At 49.2% G+C, this 21,193-nt stretch overlaps 1 protein-coding gene across 2 annotated transcripts in view; it reads right to left on the reverse strand.

The window, feature by feature from the left end:
* LOC141157026 (FRAS1-related extracellular matrix protein 1-like) overlaps positions 1-20,801 on the reverse strand; it is a 264,796-nt gene extending 243,995 nt beyond the window's left edge. For both annotated transcript variants that reach the window (XM_073643738.1, XM_073643739.1), the window contains exon 1: positions 20,554-20,801. The gene's annotated coding sequence lies outside the window, so the exon portion shown is untranslated. The remainder of the gene's footprint in view (positions 1-20,553) is intronic.
* Positions 20,802-21,193: the final 392 nt, after the last annotated feature.

Below are 21,193 nucleotides of genomic sequence, written 5' to 3' on the forward strand. Positions count from 1 at the left end.
GAAATATGCACTAATAATTTATTTATTAGCAGCCATTGCCACGGCTCCTTGATTTTTTGCCGGAGTTTGGTGTTGTGTTAGTGTGTAATCTCCTGAAGTCTACTTATTGAACTCAGCAACATGAATTATTGAATGCAGCCTATTTGCTTGAATGAGTGACATCCCGGCATTTATAAAGAGGCATTCAGGACTTGTTGTACAGGGTGAAATCAGTTGCACCTCACTCCAAGATCAGCGGTTTGGCTTCCGAGCTGTAACAAGTAACCACAAATGTGATCTATAGAGAACTCGCACTCCATTAATAGGATGAATAATGTAATGGCCGTGTAGTGGAGACCTCAGCATCTGGAAGAGAGGGTCAGCTAAGGATGTGAATGAGGAAAGAAAAGTACATAATATATCCAGAATCAGTGCAAAATATGTAATGTATGTATACAGTGACTGCACCAGCAGAATAGTGAGTGCAGCTCTGGAGTATAATACAGGATGTAACTCAGGATCAGTACAGGATCAGTAATGTATGTACACAGTGACTGCACCAGCAGAATAGTGAGTGCAGCCCTGGAGTATAATACAGGATGTAACTCAGGATCAGTACAGGATCAGTACAGGATCAGTAATGTAATGTATGTACACAGTGACTGCACAAGCAGAATAGTGAGCGCAGCTCTGGAGTATAATACAAGATGTCATTTAGGATCAGTACAGGATCAGTAATGTAATGTATGTACACAGAGACTGCACCAGCAGAATAGTGAGTGCAGCTCTGGAGTATAATACAGGATGTAACTCAGGATCAGTACAGGATCAGTAATGTAATGTATGTACACAGTGACTGTTGCAGCAGAATAGTGAGTGCAGCTCTGGAGTATAACACAGGATGTAACTCAGGATCAGTACAGGATAAGTAATGTAATGTACGTACACAGAGACTGCATCAGCAGAATAGTGAGTGCAGCTCTGGAGTATAATACAGGATGTAACTCAGGATCAGTACAGGATCAGTAATGTAATGTATGTACACAGTGAACTGCACCAGCAGAATAGTGAGTGCAGCTCTGGAGTATAATACAGTATGTAACTCAGGATCAATACAGGATCAATAATGTAATGTATGTATACAGTGACTGTTGCAGCAGAATAGTGAGTGCAGCTCTGGAGTATAACACAGGATGTAACTCAGGATCAGTACAGGATAAGTAATGTAATGTACGTACACAGAGACTGCATCAGCAGAATAGTGAGTGCAGCTCTGGAGTATAATACAGGATGTAACTCAGGACCAGTACAGGATAAGTAATGTAATGTATGTACACAGTGACTGCACCAGCAGAATAGTGAGTGCAGCTCTGGAGTATAATATGGGTTCCCTTTAATAATATTCTATACCATTCAGGATTTGACTCAGCAGTTTACCAAAAGGAAATAGTACTTTACTTGAAGTCTCCAGTTTTCCATGGATAAACTTAGGGAAAACCTATGTCTGAGGTTGGGTCACTCGAGACACACATTCTCTTTAATTTGCAATATCTTGGTCCCCCTTCCAACCTTTTAACACTCCAGGTTTTGCTGACCCGGGAAAAGAACCTAGGTCTTTCCCTCTCAGAGGAGAAGAGGCAAAATACTTTTCTGCTTTCCTACAAAACCTCAATTGGTTCTAAATTTCAGGAATCTGGACACAAGATATTATCCAGTGGGCACCATGTGCCTTCACATCTGCAGTTTATAACCATCCATTCCTTCCACGTGCTGGAGAAGTTTGAAGGAGGAGGTTGTTATGTTCCATGCCTACTTGTTCTGTCCTTGTGTCTTTTGGATGACCTCAAAACTTACGGGTCTCCAACTATCTCTTGCACTTGAACTGCGGTACTTCCTATCCGACATCCCTATCCGAAGACACTAGCACTCCCTCTTCAACACCTAATTCATGCAGCTCACACTTGCATTCCTCTCATGTGTAGACACCCAGATTATCCCTCCTTAGGTCTATGGTTCTCCAGTGTCAATGAGATTATGAGGACCTGATCTGGTCATCAGATAACGCAACCTCCTCCTTTAGCAAGTCCTGGCACCACTGGTTCGTCTTCCAAGATGCTATAGAATATGAGTCGTACCTGGCATAAGTCACACATATGGTTGGTTAGAGCATTTTTCAGGCAGTAGTTTTTTCTTCTTCTTCCTCTTCCGTTTCTTTTCTCTTCTTCTTCCTCCTCTTCTCTCTCCTTTTCACTTCTTCTTCATCTACCTCTTCTTCTTCCTCTTCTTCTTCCTGTTGTTCTTCCTCTTCTTCTTTCCCTTCTTCTTCCTCTTCTTCTTCCTCTATCTTTTCTTCTGCTTCTATCTCTGCTTCTTCCTCTACCTCTTCTTCGTCCTCTACCTCTTCTTCTTCCTCTAACTCTTTCTCTTCCTCAACCTCTTCTTCTTTCTCTTCTTCCTTCTCTATTCTCTTCCTCCCGCTGTGCACTACACGTGTCTGTGTGACTGGCGCCTTATGCAAGCGTTATCTACGTGCATAAGTAATACTAGGCAACCACCCCTTCCATGAATGGTCGGTGTGTGAGTGGTTGTTTCATCAGTATTTTGCACCGTGCACCTCCGCCTTTATCAATGGGCGGCTGCATCCTGCAGTGCATTAGTATTGTGACCTGGTGTAGGTAAATTCGGGCTGCCTTTTTTCTGGGATGTTCTGTGAATATTCTATCATTTTTGGTGAGTTGCACTCTCTGTTTACTCTTTATGATCTATTTTTTCTTTGCAATTTTAGATGATTGCTGTGTGTAATTTTCTCTTGGGGCTGCATCCCACTGATGGCCGAGCAATGTTTCTTCAAGAATTTACAGAAAAAGAAGTAGTACTACAGAGCACCAAGCATCCTATCAATCTAACTGCATCCTCTGTGGTGGAAGCCTGTAGTCATTTTGGGCCATCAATGGCTTATAAAGTGCAATGCGGGGAGGAACAGTACATAAGATGCAGGAGGAACAGTGGGAGCAATGGGGCTTCTAACGTGCCGACATGTCTTTTGCAGCAGATGAGATCCCAAATGCGCTTAAGACCAGATTAGTGCATTATGCCCCTGGACTCATTTTTTGCAGGTGCACCCATTGTGCCGTCTCAGACTTTATATTTTTCTATTCATTTTCCGTTTATTAAGAATAATGAACATTTTCCTTCTGAATGTTAAATCTTTTTTTCTGGATTTTCCAAGCCAAACAGTAATCAGTAATAAAATTAAAATAAGCCGTCCATTAGTCAGGTACAGTAAATATGCTACTTGACCAGCGTTCAAAAGCCGGTCTGATTGGGACCTTGTTTTATGAGTAGCCGGCTGACTGTGCTGCGGAGGGTCAGATTAATGGATAAATAAATATGCCTTTCTTTACTTATTTTACTGCCTCATTCTCTTTTCCCGTGATCCAGTTAATTGCTTGTCATTTTAATATTACTTAATCGGTTATAAGTCTCTCCGACCCCCACCAAAACGCTTTACTTGCAATTCATGGAGGAATTTGGAGCCAAGATGGCAGCATGTTCTTTGGCTTTGTGTCCAAGGCACAATAAAAATGATTGGGGCTAATGAAATGACTTGCCATCTCCGCGTTCACTGCCAAATCCTGGGCAGAGTTTTAACTTATTGTTATCCAATGCAAAACAGAGTCATCCATTAGACGGCCTCAAAGTTCAGTATCAGATTATGTGACGGTGTGGCAGGGCAGGGTATTAACTCTGCTCAGCAATGGACAGAGACGTATTTAAAGGATGTAAAAGTGGAAATGCTATAACCTAAGAAGGTAAAAAAATCTCTGATGGGGGCTGCTTCCTACAGTACATGGAGGGATACAAATATTAAGACAATGAATCGCCTGCATGTCAAAATAGTTAAAGCAGGTTAGCAAAAAGTCTGCAGTCTACGTGACAATGTGACTGCAGACTTGTAAATCCTCACAGCGTGCAAATGACATGCTGTCAAGATTCTCCAATGCAGGCAGTGGGCGCGGGCAGTCATATGATTGCAAGTATACCATATGCATACTCCTGGCCATATTCTTACTAGACGTACGTGGCCTCGATCAATATAGGTGATTTGAGTAAGGCTGAATACATACACAGTGAAGGAAATAAGTATTTGATCCCTTGCTGTTTTTGTAAGTTTGACCACTGACAAAGACATGAACAGTCTATAATTTTAAGGGTAGGTTAATTTTAACATTGAGCGATAGAACCAAAAAAGTGCCCGCAAGGTCCCACTGCTCACGAAGGCACATGTGCAGGACCGTCTGAAGTTCAAAAATATAACTACTATAATACTGCTCCTATGTAAAAGAATATAACTACTACAATACTGCCCCCTATGTACAAGAATATTACTGCTATAATACTGCCCCTATGTACACGAATATAACTACTATAATACTGCTCCTATGTACAAGAATATTACTGCTATAATACTGCCCCTATGTACACGAATATAACTACTATAATACTGCTCCTATGTACAAGAATATTACTACTATAATACTGCCCCTATGTACACAAATATAACTGCTATAATACTGCCCCTATGTACAAGAATATAACTACTATAATACTGCCCCTATGTACAAGAATATAACTACTATAATACTGCCCCTATGTACAAGAATATAACTACTATAATACTGCCCCCTATGTACAAGAATATTACTGCTATAATACTGCCCCTATGTACACGAATATAACTACTATAATACTGCTCCTATGTACAAGAATATTACTACTATAATACTGCCCCTATGTACACAAATATAACTGCTATAATACTGCCCCTATGTACAAGAATATAACTACTATAATACTGCCCCTATGTACAAGAATATAACTACTATATGTAACGGGTCCGGGAGGCGGAACCTCTGAGCTACTATACAAGGGGGCGGCCCTTGTAAGGGAGCGGGTGGCAGTCTCTGGGTGAACGGACAGGGAGTTACGGCAAGTGATCAGGGCAGTCTCTGGGTAAGGGGTAGGTACGACCTGTGATGGCAGAGCCTCCGGGTAGGCTAGCAGGCAGATAGTAGATGTGTGCTCCCAGGTGAGCAAGCGAGAGTCTCTGGAATAGCAGGTGGTCACGGCACGTGACGGCGGAACCTCCGGGCTGGCAGGCAGGTAGGTAACGGAGAAGCGCTCCCAGGTGAGCGGGCAAGAGTCTCTGGAATAGCTGGTGGTCACCGCACGTGACAACGGGACCTCCGGGCTGGCAAGCAGGCAGGTAACGGAGATGCGCTCCCAGGTGAGCGGGCAAGAGTCTCTGAGATAGCTGGTGGTCACAGCACGTGACAACGGAGCCTCCGGGCTGGCAAGCAGGCAGATAACGGAGAAGCGCTCCCAGGTGAGCGGGCAAGCTGGTCCATAGACAGACTGACCGGAGTAGTAAGGCAGACCGTCGGACCTCAGGCAGGCAGACAGGTAACAAGTATTCAGGCAGGAATCAGGCAGGTAACTGGCAGGTAACTAGCAGGAAACTGGCAGGAAACTGGCAGGTAACTGGCAACGGGACCTGAGGGCTGAAGCACAGGTGAGACACAGGTGCAAACAACATTGCTCGGGCACCTCCATTTTGGAGGAGGTGCCTTATATATGATGAAGTCCTCCGGCCATTGGCCGGGGACTCCTTAGGACGGCGCGCGCGGCCCCTTTAAGAGGAGGGGAGCGCGCGCGCGCGCGCCCTAAGCACAGGGACCGGGAAGGAGCGCGCGCAGAGAGCAGAGCGGGAGGAGGACGCCGGGAAGGAGCGCGCGCTGACAGCAGAGCGGGGAGAGGACGCCGAGCACGGAGCAGAGCGGTGAGGGGAGCAGCGTCCCTGCCTAGCAGAGGGCAGGGACGCCAGCGCTACAGTACCCCCCCCTTTAGGCCCCCCCTTTTTTAGGCCAGACAGAAATTTAGCTAGGATGAGAGGGGCATGGATGTTCTCCCGGGGCTCCCACGTTCTCTCCTCAGGACCAAACCCCTTCCAATCTACCAGAAAAAAGGTCTTTCCTCTTACCCTTTTGGTGGCAAGAATGTTCTCTACCTCAAACTCGTCCTCAGCAGAAACCGGAGCAGGAGGCGTACCTGTAGACTTGGAAAAAGAGTTAAGCACCACAGGTTTGAGGAGAGACACATGGAAGGAGTTAGGGATCCGTAAGTTGGCCGGGAGTTTCAATTTATAGGCTGTAACGGGTCCGGGAGGCGGAACCTCTGAGCTACTATACAAGGGGGCGGCCCTTGTAAGGGAGCGGGTGGCAGTCTCTGGATGAACGGACAGGGAGATACGGCAAGTGATCAGGGCAGTCTCTGAGAGAACGGACAGGGAGATACGGCAAGTGATCAGGGCAGTCTCTGGGTAAGGGGTAGGTACGACCTGTGATGGCAGAGCCTCCGGGTAGGCTAGCAGGCAGATGGTAGATTGGTGCTCCCAGGTGAGCAAGCGAGAGTCTCTGGAATAGCAGGTGATCACGGCACGTGACGGCGGAGCCTCCAGGTAGGCAGGCAGGCAGGTAACGGAGAAGCGCTCCCAGGTGAGCGGGCAAGAGTCTCTGGAATAGCTGGTGGTCACCGCACGTGACAACGGGACCTCCGGGCTGGCAAGCAGGCAGGTAACGGAGATGCGCTCCCAGGTGAGCGGGCAAGAGTCTCTGAGATAGCTGGTGGTCACAGCACGTGACAACGGAGCCTCCGGGCTGGCAAGCAGGCAGGTAACGGAGAAGCGCTCCCAGGTGAGCGGGCAAGCTGGTCCATAGACAGACTGACCGGAGTAGTAAGGCAGACCGTCGGACCTCAGGCAAGCAGGCAGGTAGCTGATATGCGCTCCCAGGTGAGCGGGCAGGCTGGTCCTTAGACAGACTGACAGGAGTAGTAAGGCAGACCGTCGGACCTCAGACTGGCAGACAGGTAACAAGTATTCAGGCAGGAATCAGGCAGGTAACTGGCAGGAATCAGGCAGGTAACTGGCAGGTAACTGGCAGGTAACTGGCAACGGGACCTGAGGGCTGAAGCACAGGTGAGACACAGGTGCAAACAACATTGCTCGGGCACCTCCATTTTGGAGGAGGTGCCTTATATATGATGAAGTCCTCCGGCCATTGGCCGGGGACTCTTTAGGGCGGCGCGCGCGGCCCCTTTAAGAGGAGGGGAGCGCGCGCGCGCGCGCCCTAAGCACAGGGGCCGGGAAGGAGCGCGCGCTGAGAGCAGAGCAGTGAGAGGAGCAGCGTCCCTGCCTAGCAGAGGGCAGGGACGCCGGCACTACAGTACCCCCCCCTTTAGGCCCCCCCTTTTTTAGGCCAGACAGAAATTTAGCTAGGATGAGAGGGGCATGGATGTTCTCCCGGGGCTCCCACGTTCTCTCCTCAGGACCAAACCCCTTCCAATCTACCAGGAAAAAGGTCTTTCCTCTTACCCTTTTGGTGGCAAGAATGTTCTCTACCTCAAACTCGTCCTCAGCAGAAACCGGAGCAGGAGGCGTACCTGTAGACTTGGAAAAAGAGTTAAGCACCACAGGTTTGAGGAGAGATACATGGAAGGAGTTAGGGATCCGTAAGTTGGCCGGGAGTTTCAATTTATAGGCCACCGGGTTGATCTGACTGATGACCTCCAGTGGGCCGATGAACCGAGGCCCTAACTTATAGGAAGGGATCTTGAGCCGGACATATTTGGACGAGAGCCAGACTTTATCCCCAGGGCGGAATTGAGGAGGGTCCAGACGTTTTTTGTCAGCGTGTCTTTTCATACGCTCGGATGACAGAAGGAGTGCGGACCGGGTACTCTCCCATATGGAGGAAAATTTGTTAACAAGAGATTCCGCAGCCGGATTGTCCACCGAGGTGGAGACGGGAAACGGGATCCGAGGATGCTGACCGTAGACTACAAAAAACGGGGATTTGGAGGAAGACTCGCTCTCGTGATTGTTGTACGAGAATTCGGCCCATGGCAGGAAATCCACCCAGTCAGAATGGTGGGCATTAACGAAGTGCCGAAGGTAACTGGTCAGGTTCTGATTGATCCGCTCCACTTGACCATTAGACTGTGGGTGGTAAGCGGAGGAGAAGTCCAGGGTGACGTCCAGCAATTTACAAGTGGCTCTCCAGAAACGGGAAGTGAACTGTACTCCTCGATCCGACACGATGTGACGGGGCAGGCCATGAAGACGGAAGATGTGGCGAATAAAGTCTTTAGCCAGCTCGGGTGCAGACGGAAGACCTGGCAGTGGAATGAAGTGAGCCATCTTGGAAAAGCGGTCAGCGACCACCCAAATGACCGTACAACCGGCAGAGACGGGCAGATCAGTTATGAAGTCCATCGCTATATGCTGCCAGGGGGCAGCAGGTACTGGCAGAGGTAGGAGGCGGCCGGCCGGCAGGTGTCTCGGAACTTTGTTGCGGGCGCAGGACACACAGGCAGAAACAAAGTCAATTACATCCTTGTGCAGGTTAGGCCACCAGTAGTGCCGGGTAATAAGCTGGAGGGTCTTTTTCTGACCGGCGTGGCCAGCTAGTTTAGACGAATGACCCCAGTGTAGGATCTTCTCCCGATCAGGTACTGGTACGAACGTCTTACCAGGAGGAAGACGATTTAGACTCACGGGAGCCACCTGCATTACTCTGGCGGGATCGATGATGTGTTTCGGATCCTCCTCGAGATCAGACACCAGAAAGGATCGAGACAAGGCGTCCGCCTTGACGTTTTTGTCAGCCGGGCGAAAATGAAGGACAAAATCAAAACGAGCAAAAAACAAGGACCACCGGGCTTGGCGCGGGTTAAGTCTCTGGGCATGCTGGAGGTAAGCCAAGTTCTTGTGGTCAGTGTAAATTATTACCGGATGAAGAGCCCCCTCGAGCAGGTAACGCCACTCCTCCAATGCCAGTTTGATGGCCAATAACTCTCGGTCTCCTATGGAATAGTTGCGCTCAGAGGAGGAGAAGAGTTTTGAGAAGAAGCCACAAGTTACCATCCTCCCGGAAGATGATTTTTGAGTAAGTACCGCTCCGGCTCCAGAGGAGGAGGCGTCAACTTCCAGGAAGAACTGCTTGTTGCCATCTGGGCGATGCAGCACCGGGGCGGAAGAGAAGGCCTGTTTAAGGGAAAGAAAGGCCTCCTCTGCTTCGGGTGGCCACTCTTTGGGATTAGTACCTTTACGGGTGAGCGCAGAAATTGGGGCCGTCCGGGAAGAGAAGTGTGGTATGAAGAGGCGGTAGTAGTTGGCGAAGCCCAGGAATCGCTGAATGGCCTTCAACCCCTCCGGTCGGGGCCATTTCTCGATGGCAGACAGTTTCTCAGGATCCATTTGTAGGCCGGTCTGAGAGATAATGTAGCCCAGAAACGGAAGCGAGGTCTGCTCAAAGAGGCACTTCTCAAATTTAGCGTAGAGATGGTTCTGCCTTAGCCTGAGCAGGACCTGACGAACGTCCCTCCGGTGAGTCTGGAGATCCGGAGAGAAGACCAAGATGTCGTCCAGGTACACCACTACGCAGGAGTAGAGAAGGTCCCGGAAGATGTCATTGACCAACTCTTGAAAGACGGCAGGAGCGTTACAGAGACCAAAGGGCATTACCAGGTATTCATAGTGGCCGTCCCGGGTGTTGAATGCCGTCTTCCATTCATCCCCCTGACGAATACGAACCAGGTTGTACGCCCCACGAAGGTCCAGTTTGGTGAAGATCCTAGCCCCCCTCAGACGATCAAATAATTCTGGAATGAGCGGAAGGGGGTACTTATTCTTCACCGTGATCAGGTTTAGGCCTCTATAGTCTATACAGGGACGGAGAGAGCCGTCCTTCTTTTTGACGAAAAAGAAGCCTGCTCCCGCCGGGGAGGTAGATTTCCGGATGAATCCTCTGGCCAGATTCTCCTCAATATATTCGGACATTGACCGGGTCTCAGCAGCGGATAAAGGATAGATACGCCCACGGGGAGGAGTAGTACCGGGTAGCAGATCGATGGGACAGTCGTATGGTCTATGTGGTGGTAATGTCTCTGCCTCCTTTTTATTAAAGACATCTGCATAAGACCAATAAGGAATCGGAAGTCCAGGTAGATTAGCTGGGGTAGGAGAGGGACGGACGGGATGGACGGGAACCAGGCAGGTTTTATGACAGTCTTGTCCCCAGCGAAGGACCTCTCCGGTTTGCCAGTCTAGCACGGGTGCATGTCTCTGGAGCCAGGGCAGACCTAGCAAGAGGGCGTGAGAGAGTCCAGGCAGAACATGAAAGGAGATACTTTCAGAATGCAGCATTCCCACCTGCAGGGTAATGGATTCGGTGATGAGTTGAATGGGGCGAGGTAAGAGGCCCCCATCCACGGCAGCGACAGACAAGGGTACAGCCAGAGGTTTGGTGGGGATGCGGTATTTCTCAACCAGGGACTGTGAAATAAGGTTCCCGGCTGCTCCAGAGTCAAGTTGGGCTAGTTCGAAATAACGGTTCTCCCCGTAGATGATCGAAACAGACAACAGCAGGGATGGAGAGGATTTATTCTTGTCTAGGTGGACCTCTCTGAGCGAACCTAGACACAGGCGTTTCCCGACCTCTCCGGGCAGGCACGGATCCGGTGCTCCTTACTGCCACAGTAGAAGCAGCTCCCCTCGGCACGGCGTGAGTCCTGACGGGTTTTGACCATCTTGGTCTGGTCGACCTGCATAGGCTCAGGAGAGTGTACCTGGGGAGAAACGGAGGGAATGACGGGTCTCTGGAAAGTAGGAGCTAAACGTGGAATCCTTCTCTCACGGGTGACCTCTTTGGCACGCTCCTGGAACCGTAGGTCAATCCGGGTGGCAAGGGTTATTAGATCATCGAGAGAGGTAGGAATGTCCCGACCAGCAAGTTCATCTTTAATACGACCGGACAGACCCTCCCAGAAGACGGAAACCAGAGCGTCGTTATCCCAGGCCAGCTCCGAGGCAAGGGTGCGGAACCGTATGGCATATTGGCCCACGGTGAGACCCTCCTGACGGAGGCGTAGCAGAGAGGATGCGGATGAGGTCTTCCGTCCGGGTTCGTCGAAGACTTTCCGGAAAGCCGAGAGAAAAGCAGGCAAGTTGGACACCAGGGGGTCTCCTCTCTCCCATAGAGGATTTAGCCAGGCCAGGGCCTCCCCGGTGAGATGGGACATGATAAAGGCAATTTTGGCCCGGTCGGAATTAAACTGATGGGACAAAAGTTCAAAGTGCAGGGTGCACTGATTTATGAAGCCCCGAGCCTGGACGGGGTCGCCTCCGAAGCGAGGAGGTGCAGAGAGCCGGGGTCCGGGGTAGGATACCATAGTATTAGTGGGCAGCGGAGCTGCCGGATTGCCAGATATGGCACTGGCGGAGGTTGTTGGTGGATCAGACAGAGTGTTCAGGCGAGTATTAACATTCCGCAGGTGACCCAGGATGGCCTCCTGTTGGGACCTCTGACGGGTCAGTTCAAGACAGAGGTCCGAGAGCGAGGGAGCTTGGGTGCCACCGGGTTCCATGGCCCGAGCAAACTGTAACGGGTCCGGGAGGCGGAACCTCTGAGCTACTATACAAGGGGGCGGCCCTTGTAAGGGAGCGGGTGGCAGTCTCTGGATGAACGGACAGGGAGATACGGCAAGTGATCAGGGCAGTCTCTGAGAGAACGGACAGGGAGATACGGCAAGTGATCAGGGCAGTCTCTGGGTAAGGGGTAGGTACGACCTGTGATGGCAGAGCCTCCGGGTAGGCTAGCAGGCAGATGGTAGATTGGTGCTCCCAGGTGAGCAAGCGAGAGTCTCTGGAATAGCAGGTGATCACGGCACGTGACGGCGGAGCCTCCGGGCTGGCAGGCAGGCAGGTAACGGAGAAGCGCTCCCAGGTGAGCGGGCAAGAGTCTCTGGAATAGCTGGTGGTCACCGCACGTGACAACGGGACCTCCGGGCTGGCAAGCAGGCAGGTAACGGAGATGCGCTCCCAGGTGAGCGGGCAAGAGTCTCTGAGATAGCTGGTGGTCACAGCACGTGACAACGGAGCCTCCGGGCTGGCAAGCAGGCAGGTAACGGAGAAGCGCTCCCAGGTGAGCGGGCAAGCTGGTCCATAGACAGACTGACCGGAGTAGTAAGGCAGACCGTCGGACCTCAGGCAAGCAGGCAGGTAGCTGATATGCGCTCCCAGGTGAGCGGGCAGGCTGGTCCTTAGACAGACTGACAGGAGTAGTAAGGCAGACCGTCGGACCTCAGACTGGCAGACAGGTAACAAGTATTCAGGCAGGAATCAGGCAGGTAACTGGCAGGAATCAGGCAGGTAACTGGCAGGTAACTGGCAGGTAACTGGCAACGGGACCTGAGGGCTGAAGCACAGGTGAGACACAGGTGCAAACAACATTGCTCGGGCACCTCCATTTTGGAGGAGGTGCCTTATATATGATGAAGTCCTCCGGCCATTGGCCGGGGACTCTTTAGGGCGGCGCGCGCGGCCCCTTTATGAGGAGGGGAGCGCGCGCGCGCGCGCCCTAAGCACAGGGGCCGGGAAGGAGCGCGCGCTGAGAGCAGAGCAGTGAGAGGAGCAGCGTCCCTGCCTAGCAGAGGGCAGGGACGCCGGCACTACATAGGCCACCGGGTTGATCTGACTGATGACCTCCAGTGGGCCGATGAACCGAGGCCCTAACTTATAGGAAGGGATCTTGAGCCGGACATATTTGGACGAGAGCCAGACTTTATCCCCAGGGCGGAATTGAGGAGGGTCCAGACGTTTTTTGTCAGCGTGTCTTTTCATACGCTCGGATGACAGAAGGAGTGCGGACCGGGTACTCTCCCATATGGAGGAAAATTTGTTAACAAGAGATTCCGCAGCCGGATTGTCCGCCGAGGTGGAGACGGGAAACGGGATCCGAGGATGCTGACCGTAGACTACAAAAAACGGGGATTTGGAGGAAGACTCGCTCTCGTGATTGTTGTATGAGAATTCGGCCCATGGCAGGAGATCCACCCAGTCAGAATGGTGGGCATTAACGAAGTGCCGAAGGTAACTGGTCAGGTTCTGATTGATCCGCTCCACTTGACCATTAGACTGTGGGTGGTAAGCGGAGGAGAAGTCCAGGGTGACGTCCAGCAATTTACAAGTGGCTCTCCAGAAACGGGAAGTGAACTGTACCCCACGATCCGACACGATGTGACGGGGCAGGCCATGAAGACGGAAGATGTGGCGGATAAAGTCTTTAGCCAGCTCGGGTGCAGACGGAAGACCTGGCAGTGGAATGAAGTGAGCCATCTTGGAGAAGCGGTCAGCGACCACCCAAATGACCGTACAACCGGCAGAGACGGGTAGATCAGTAATGAAGTCCATCGCTATATGCTGCCAGGGGGCAGCAGGTACTGGCAGAGGTAGGAGGCGGCCGGCCGGCAGGTGTCTCGGAACTTTGTTGTGGGCGCAGGACACACAGGCAGAAACAAAGTCTATTACATCCTTGTGCAGGTTAGGCCACCAGTAGTGCCGGGTAATAAGCTGGAGGGTCTTTTTCTGACCGGCGTGGCCAGCTAGTTTAGACGAATGACCCCAGTGTAGGATCTTCTCCCGATCAGGTACTGGTACGAACGTCTTACCAGGAGGAAGACGATTTAGACTCACGGGAGCCACCTGCATTACTCTGGCGGGATCGATGATATGTTTCGGATCCTCCTCGAGATCAGACACCAGAAAGGACCGAGACAAGGCGTCCGCCTTGACGTTTTTGTCAGCCGGGCGAAAATGAAGGACAAAATCAAAACGAGCAAAAAACAAGGACCACCGGGCTTGGCGCGGGTTAAGTCTCTGGGCATGCTGGAGGTAAGCCAAGTTCTTGTGGTCAGTGTAAATTATTACCGGGTGAAGAGCCCCCTCGAGCAGGTAACGCCACTCCTCCAATGCCAGTTTGATGGCCAATAACTCTCGGTCTCCTATGGAATAGTTGCGCTCAGAGGAGGAGAAGAGTTTAGAGAAGAAGCCACAAGTTACCATCCTCCCGGAAGATGATTTTTGAGTAAGTACCGCTCCGGCTCCAGAGGAGGAGGCGTCAACTTCCAGGAAGAACTGCTTGTTGCCATCTGGGCGATGCAGCACCGGGGCGGAAGAGAAGGCCTGTTTAAGGGAAAGAAAGGCCTCCTCTGCTTCGGGTGGCCACTCTTTGGGATTAGTACCTTTACGGGTGAGCGCAGAAATTGGGGCCGTCCGGGAAGAGAAGTGTGGTATGAAGAGGCGGTAGTAGTTGGCGAAGCCCAGGAATCGCTGAATGGCCTTCAACCCCTCCGGTCGGGGCCATTTCTCGATGGCAGACAGTTTCTCAGGATCCATTTGTAGGCCGGTCTGAGAGATAATGTAGCCCAGAAACGGAAGCGAGGTCTGCTCAAAGAGGCACTTCTCAAATTTAGCGTAGAGATGGTTCTGCCTTAGCCTGAGCAGGACCTGACGAACGTCCCTCCGGTGAGTCTGGAGATCCGGAGAGAAGACCAAGATGTCGTCCAGGTACACCACTACGCAGGAGTAGAGAAGGTCCCGGAAGATGTCATTGACCAACTCTTGAAAGACGGCAGGAGCGTTACAGAGACCAAAGGGCATTACCAGGTATTCATAGTGGCCGTCCCGGGTGTTGAATGCCGTCTTCCATTCATCCCCCTGACGAATACGAACCAGGTTGTACGCCCCACGAAGGTCCAGTTTGGTGAAGATCCTAGCCCCCCTCAGGCGATCAAATAATTCTGGAATGAGCGGAAGGGGGTACTTATTCTTCACCGTGATCAGGTTTAGGCCTCTATAGTCTATACAGGGACGGAGAGAGCCGTCCTTCTTTTTGACGAAAAAGAAGCCTGCTCCCGCCGGGGAGGTAGATTTCCGGATGAATCCTCTGGCCAGATTCTCCTCAATATATTCGGACATTGACCGGGTCTCAGCAGCGGATAAAGGATAGATACGCCCACGGGGAGGAGTAGTACCGGGTAGCAGATCGATGGGACAGTCGTATGGTCTATGTGGTGGTAATGTCTCTGCCTCCTTTTTATTAAAGACATCTGCATAAGACCAATAAGGAATCGGAAGTCCAGGTAGATTAGCTGGGGTAGGAGAGGGACGGACGGGATGGACGGGAACCAGGCAGGTTTTATGACAGTCTTGTCCCCAGCGAAGGACCTCTCCGGTTTGCCAGTCTAGCACGGGTGCATGTCTCTGGAGCCAGGGCAGACCTAGCAAGAGGGCGTGAGAGAGTCCAGGCAGAACATGAAAGGAGATACTTTCAGAATGCAGCATTCCCACCTGCAGGGTAATGGATTCGGTGATGAGTTGAATGGGGCGAGGTAAGAGGCCCCCATCCACGGCAGCGACAGACAAGGGTACAGCCAGAGGTTTGGTGGGGATGCGGTATTTCTCAACCAGGGACTGTGAAATAAGGTTCCCGGCTGCTCCAGAGTCAAGTTGGGCTAGTTCGAAATAACGGTTCTCCCCGTAGATGATCGAAACTGACAACAGCAGGGATGGAGAGGATTTATTCTTGTCTAGGTGGACCTCTCTGAGCGAACCTAGACACAGGCGTTTCCCGACCTCTCCGGGCAGGCACGGATCCGGTGCTCCTTACTGCCACAGTAGAAGCAGCTCCCCTCGGCACGGCGTGAGTCCTGACGGGTTTTGACCATCTTGGTCTGGTCGACCTGCATAGGCTCAGGAGAGTGTACCTGGGGAGAGATGGAGGGAATGACGGGTTTCTGGAAAGTAGGAGCTAAACGTGGAATCCTTCTCTCACGGGTGACCTCTTTGGCACGCTCCTGGAACCGTAGGTCAATCCGGGTGGCAAGGGTTATTAGATCATCGAGAGAGGAAGGAATGTCCCGCCCAGCAAGTTCATCTTTAATACGACCGGACAGACCCTCCCAGAAGACGGATACCAGAGCGTCGTTATCCCAGGCCAGCTCCGAGGCAAGGGTGCGGAACCGTATGGCATATTGGCCCACGGTGAGACCCTCCTGACGGAGGCGTAGCAGAGAGGATGCGGATGAGGTCTTCCGTCCGGGTTCGTCGAAGACTTTCCGGAAAGCCGAGAGAAAAGCAGGCAAGTTGGACACCAGGGGGTCTCCTCTCTCCCATAGAGGATTTAGCCAGGCCAGGGCCTCCCCGGTGAGATGGGACATGATAAAGGCAATTTTGGCCCGGTCGGAATTAAACTGATGGGACAAAAGTTCAAAGTGCAGGGTGCACTGATTTATGAAGCCCCGAGCCTGGACGGAGTCGCCTCCGAAGCGAGGAGGTGCAGACAGCCGGGGACCGGGATAGGTTACCATGGTATTAGTGGGTAGCGGAGCTGCCGGGTTGCGAGTCATGGTACTGGCAGTGGCTGCAGGTGGTGCAGTCAGAGTGTCCAGGCGAGTATTGACATTCCGCAGGTGACCCAGGATGGACTCCTGTTGGGACCTTTGACGGGACAGTTCATGACACAGGTCCGTGAGCGAGGGAGCTTGGGTGCCACCGGGTTCCATGGCCCGAGCAAACTGTAACGGGTCCGGGAGGCGGAACCTCTGAGCTATTATACAAGGGGGCGGCCCTTGTAAGGGAGCGGATGGCAGTCTCTGGGTGAACGGACAGGGAGTTACGGCAAGTGATCAGGGCAGTCTCTGGGTAAGGGGTAGGTACGACCTGTGATGGCAGAGCCTCCGGGTAGGCTAGCAGGCAGATAGTAGATGTGTGCTCCCAGGTGAGCAAGCGAGAGTCTCTGGAATAGCAGGTGGTCACGGCACGTGACGGCGGAACCTCCGGGCTGGCAGGCAGGTAGGTAACGGAGAAGCGCTCCCAGGTGAGCGGGCAAGAGTCTCTGGAATAGCTGGTGGTCACCGCACGTGACAACGGGACCTCCGGGCTGGCAAGCAGGCAGGTAACGGAGATGCGCTCCCAGGTGAGCGGGCAAGAGTCTCTGAGATAGCTGGTGGTCACAGCACGTGACAACGGAGCCTCCGGGCTGGCAAGCAGGCAGATAACGGAGAAGCGCTCCCAGGTGAGCGGGCAAGCTGGTCCATAGACAGACTGACCGGAGTAGTAAGGCAGACCGTCGGACCTCAGGCAGGCAGACAGGTAACAAGTATTCAGGCAGGAATCAGGCAGGTAACTGGCAGGTAACTAGCAGGAAACTGGCAGGAAACTGGCAGGTAACTGGCAACGGGACCTGAGGGCTGAAGCACAGGTGAGACACAGGTGCAAACAACATTGCTCGGGCACCTCCATTTTGGAGGAGGTGCCTTATATATGATGAAGTCCTCCGGCCATTGGCCGGGGACTCCTTAGGACGGCGCGCGCGGCCCCTTTAAGAGGAGGGGAGCGCGCGCGCGCGCGCCCTAAGCACAGGGGCCGGGAAGGAGCGCGCGCAGAGAGCAGAGCGGGAGGAGGACGCCGGGAAGGAGCGCGCGCTGACAGCAGAGCGGGGAGAGGACGCCGAGCACGGAGCAGAGCGGTGAGGGGAGCAGCGTCCCTGCCTAGCAGAGGGCAGGGACGCCAGCGCTACACTATAATACTGCTCCTATGTACAAGAATATTTCTACTGTAATACTGCTCCTATGTACAAGAATATAACTACTATAATACTGTCCCCTATGTACAAGAATATAGCTACTATAATACTGCCCCCTATGTACAAGAATATAACTATTATATACTGCTCCTATGTACAAGAATATACCTGCTATAATACTGCCCCTATGTACAAGAATATAACTACTATAATACTGCCGCTATGTACAAAAATATCAGTACTATAATACTGCCTCCTATGTACAAGAATATAACTACTAAAATACTGCCCCTATGTACAAGAATATTACTACTATAATACTGCCCCCCTATGTACAAGAATATAACTACTATAATACTGCCCCCATATGTACAAGAATATAACTACTATAATACTGCTCCTATGTACAAGAATATAACTACTATAATACTGTCCCCTATGTACAAGAATATAACTACTATAATACTGCCCCCTATGTACAAGAATATAACTATTATATACTGCTACTATGTACAAGAATATACCTACTATAATACTGCCCCCTATGTACAGGAATATAACTACTATAATACTGCCGCTATGTGCAAGACTATAACTACTATAATACTGCCCCTATGTACAAGAATATAACTACTATAATACTGCCGCTATGTACAAAAATATCACTACTATAATACTGCTCCTATGTACAAGAATATAACTACTATAATACTGCCCCCTATGTACAAGAATATAACTACTATAATACTGTCCCTATGTACAAGAATATAACTACTATAATACTACCCCTATGTACAAGAATATAACTACTATAATACTGTCCCTATGTACAAAAATATAACTACTATAATACTGCCGCTGTGTACAAAAATATCACTACTATAATACTGCTCCTATGTACAAGAATATAACTACTATAATACTGCCCCCTATGTACAAGAATATAACTACTATAATACTGCCCCCTATGCACAAGAATATAACTACTATAATACTGTCCCTATGTACAAGAATATAACTACTATAATACTGCCCCCTATGTACAAGAATATAACTACTATAATACTGCCCCCTATGTACAAGAATATAGCTACTATAATACTGCTCCTATGTATAAGAATATAACTACTATAATACTGCCCCCTATGTACAAGAATATAACTACGATACTACTGCTCCTATGTACAAGAATATAACTACTATAATACTGCTCCTATGTACAAGAATATAACTACTATAATACTGCCCTGTCTGTACAAGAATATAACTACTATAATACTGTCCCTATGTACAAGAATATAACTACTATAATACTGCCCCAATGTACAAGAATATAACTACTATAATACTGCCCCTATGTACGAGAATATAACTACTATAATACTGCCCCCTATGTACAAGAATATAACTACTATAATACTACTCCTATGTACAAGAATATAACTACTATAATACTGCTCCTATGTATAGAAATATTGACTCTTTCAAGGTAGAGAATTTTAATATGTAACTGTAATTGTAAGAATCTGATACAAGACACTTTAGTGAAATCTTTATGCTTCTACAGAGGAAATGAGACATCTGTGTAATTTTATTATTAGCAGTATCGGGTCTCAGCTGCGGAATGTTGTAGAAATGTGAAATGATAGTTCTTGTAGTTGGCAGATCGAATAGAGAAATGTCTGCTTCTCACTCCGGTTACTTTCTATAGAAGAGCTGAGGTATAAGATGTTAATGGGTGCAGAATTCCAGAGATAAAGCTGCATGACCGTACAATGCCTGAAATTCTTCAGCACCTGACAGCCTGCAGCATGCAGGTGTGTCTGAAACCTGATAGTGAAGTAAGACGCTGCCTCTTCAATCAGGGCATTAAGTGAATGGATTATTCAGATTATCAATACTGGCATCAAAGTAACTGCCAGGCATTTGTTATATAAAACAGTGGCGCTCTATCTGCCAAAAAGCGAATTTCAATATCAAAGTAACAGATTTCAGATTCATCTGCATTTGTGTCAGTAATTTGCTCAGACGGCACTTGGAGACGATCTTGTATCTTAGTCTATAACGCTGGCATTGAAGAACGTCTTTATCCATCATAATATCAATGGGTGCGACAGAAAGCGCTGAACGCTCACCGAAAGACTGAACTTGTATAAATAGATTCTGTAGATGATGTAAAACATTTACATTCTGCAGAAACGGAAGAGACGATAATATTTACACTTAATTGTTGCACAATGTCAATTCCTTATTTATTTATTGTTTTGTAAATATTTATTTTTTTCATTCTGCATATAACATAGCGCTGTTACTAATGCTTCACACTCCGCATTACCTGTTTTGTTTTTTTCTTTTAAATATCTTTTTATTTTTGCTTTGTAGATAAAAAGCCAAAAATATATTTCACAAGTGAGAAAAGTTTTGTTCTACACAGTGCATCAACATTGTTTTTTTTTGAATTTTTAAAGTTTTGCAAACAAACTATATATGTTTTTTATACGGAAAATCTAGTTTTAATTGACCCCCTTATAATTTATATCCTGGATGAGGAAATGTCCAATGAAATGCCACGTGCACACAAGGCTTATATGGGATGCCCCAGCTCTTCCGGGGTGTGTCTGGGCACTCTTGGCACACCCCTCCACATGCCGATGTAATAATCTTCTGGGTATAACAGCCTGTACATAGACATACATCAGCAAATAGTGACCAAGTATGGGACCGTACTATTGTGCATGTTAAGATAACAAATTGGGAAAGGGACAGTATGGGATGTAGATTTCTATGGATGCGCTTTTATGACTTTGTTACAAGTTGTAATACCGCCATATATTTTATCACAACATTACGCGGTTCTGTACGAATATCGTCATTGAAAGTGAAGCCGAATAGTACAGAGCTGTAAGACGCAGATACTACGAAGCAGCTTTGAAAATATTTCTCTTTCTCCTGCCAAATGCAAAAGAAAAAGAAAAAATCCTCAAATCCCAATATCCGGCTTCTCGCCAGGAGCAGCGGGTTTTTTTTTTCCCCTTTTACAAGCAAAAAGCAGAAGTTCTGCCAAAGCAGGAAAACAACAGCAAGGACGTACCTGAAGAACAAGATTTCTAGTCACATGTCTGAGCCAGGACGGCTTCCAAGACTCTGCCAACGTCTCCTTCACTCAGTCAATGGAGGAAGCGCGCACATTCCCTGTAATTGTCTGCTCTGCAACAAAACAAAGGAGGAAATGAGAGTCACCCTCGAAGTATTCATCCCCTGCCCCGGAGTCACAAATGTTACTGCTCCATCAGATAGGGAGCTCTCACTCCTCAAACCGACCCCAAGTGAGAAAGAAGGAAATTCATGTCTGAGTTTACAAACTCTGTCCAAGTTGGCAGAAGAAAATACCGAAATCAGAGGGAAATCCTACAAATAGTGGAAATGCAGTTATGTATATTTGCGTTTTAATTCTTAGATAAGTTCCTTTGATCTCACATATATGGGTGCTGGATTATTAGATATTCTGGATTATTGGGCAATTGTAGAAATTGTTTACAGTTCTACTTTTAAGCGAAGGATAAATAGAACATTTTTTATAGATTTTTTTATATTTTTTTACAGATTGTAAAGCCCCTCACTCCTCCTCTAACTGTAGAAATATGTTACATTGTATTGTTTTTATTGTCTGTACATGTCCCTGCTTAATTGCAAAGTGCTGCGGAATATATTGGCGCTATATAAATAAAAAT

This window comes from Phyllobates terribilis, unplaced genomic scaffold (assembly GCF_046119375.1).
Source record: "Phyllobates terribilis strain yellow unplaced genomic scaffold, ASM4611937v1 Scaffold_8__6_contigs__length_399053987, whole genome shotgun sequence".
NCBI classification, from domain to species: Eukaryota; Metazoa; Chordata; class Amphibia; order Anura; family Dendrobatidae; genus Phyllobates; species Phyllobates terribilis.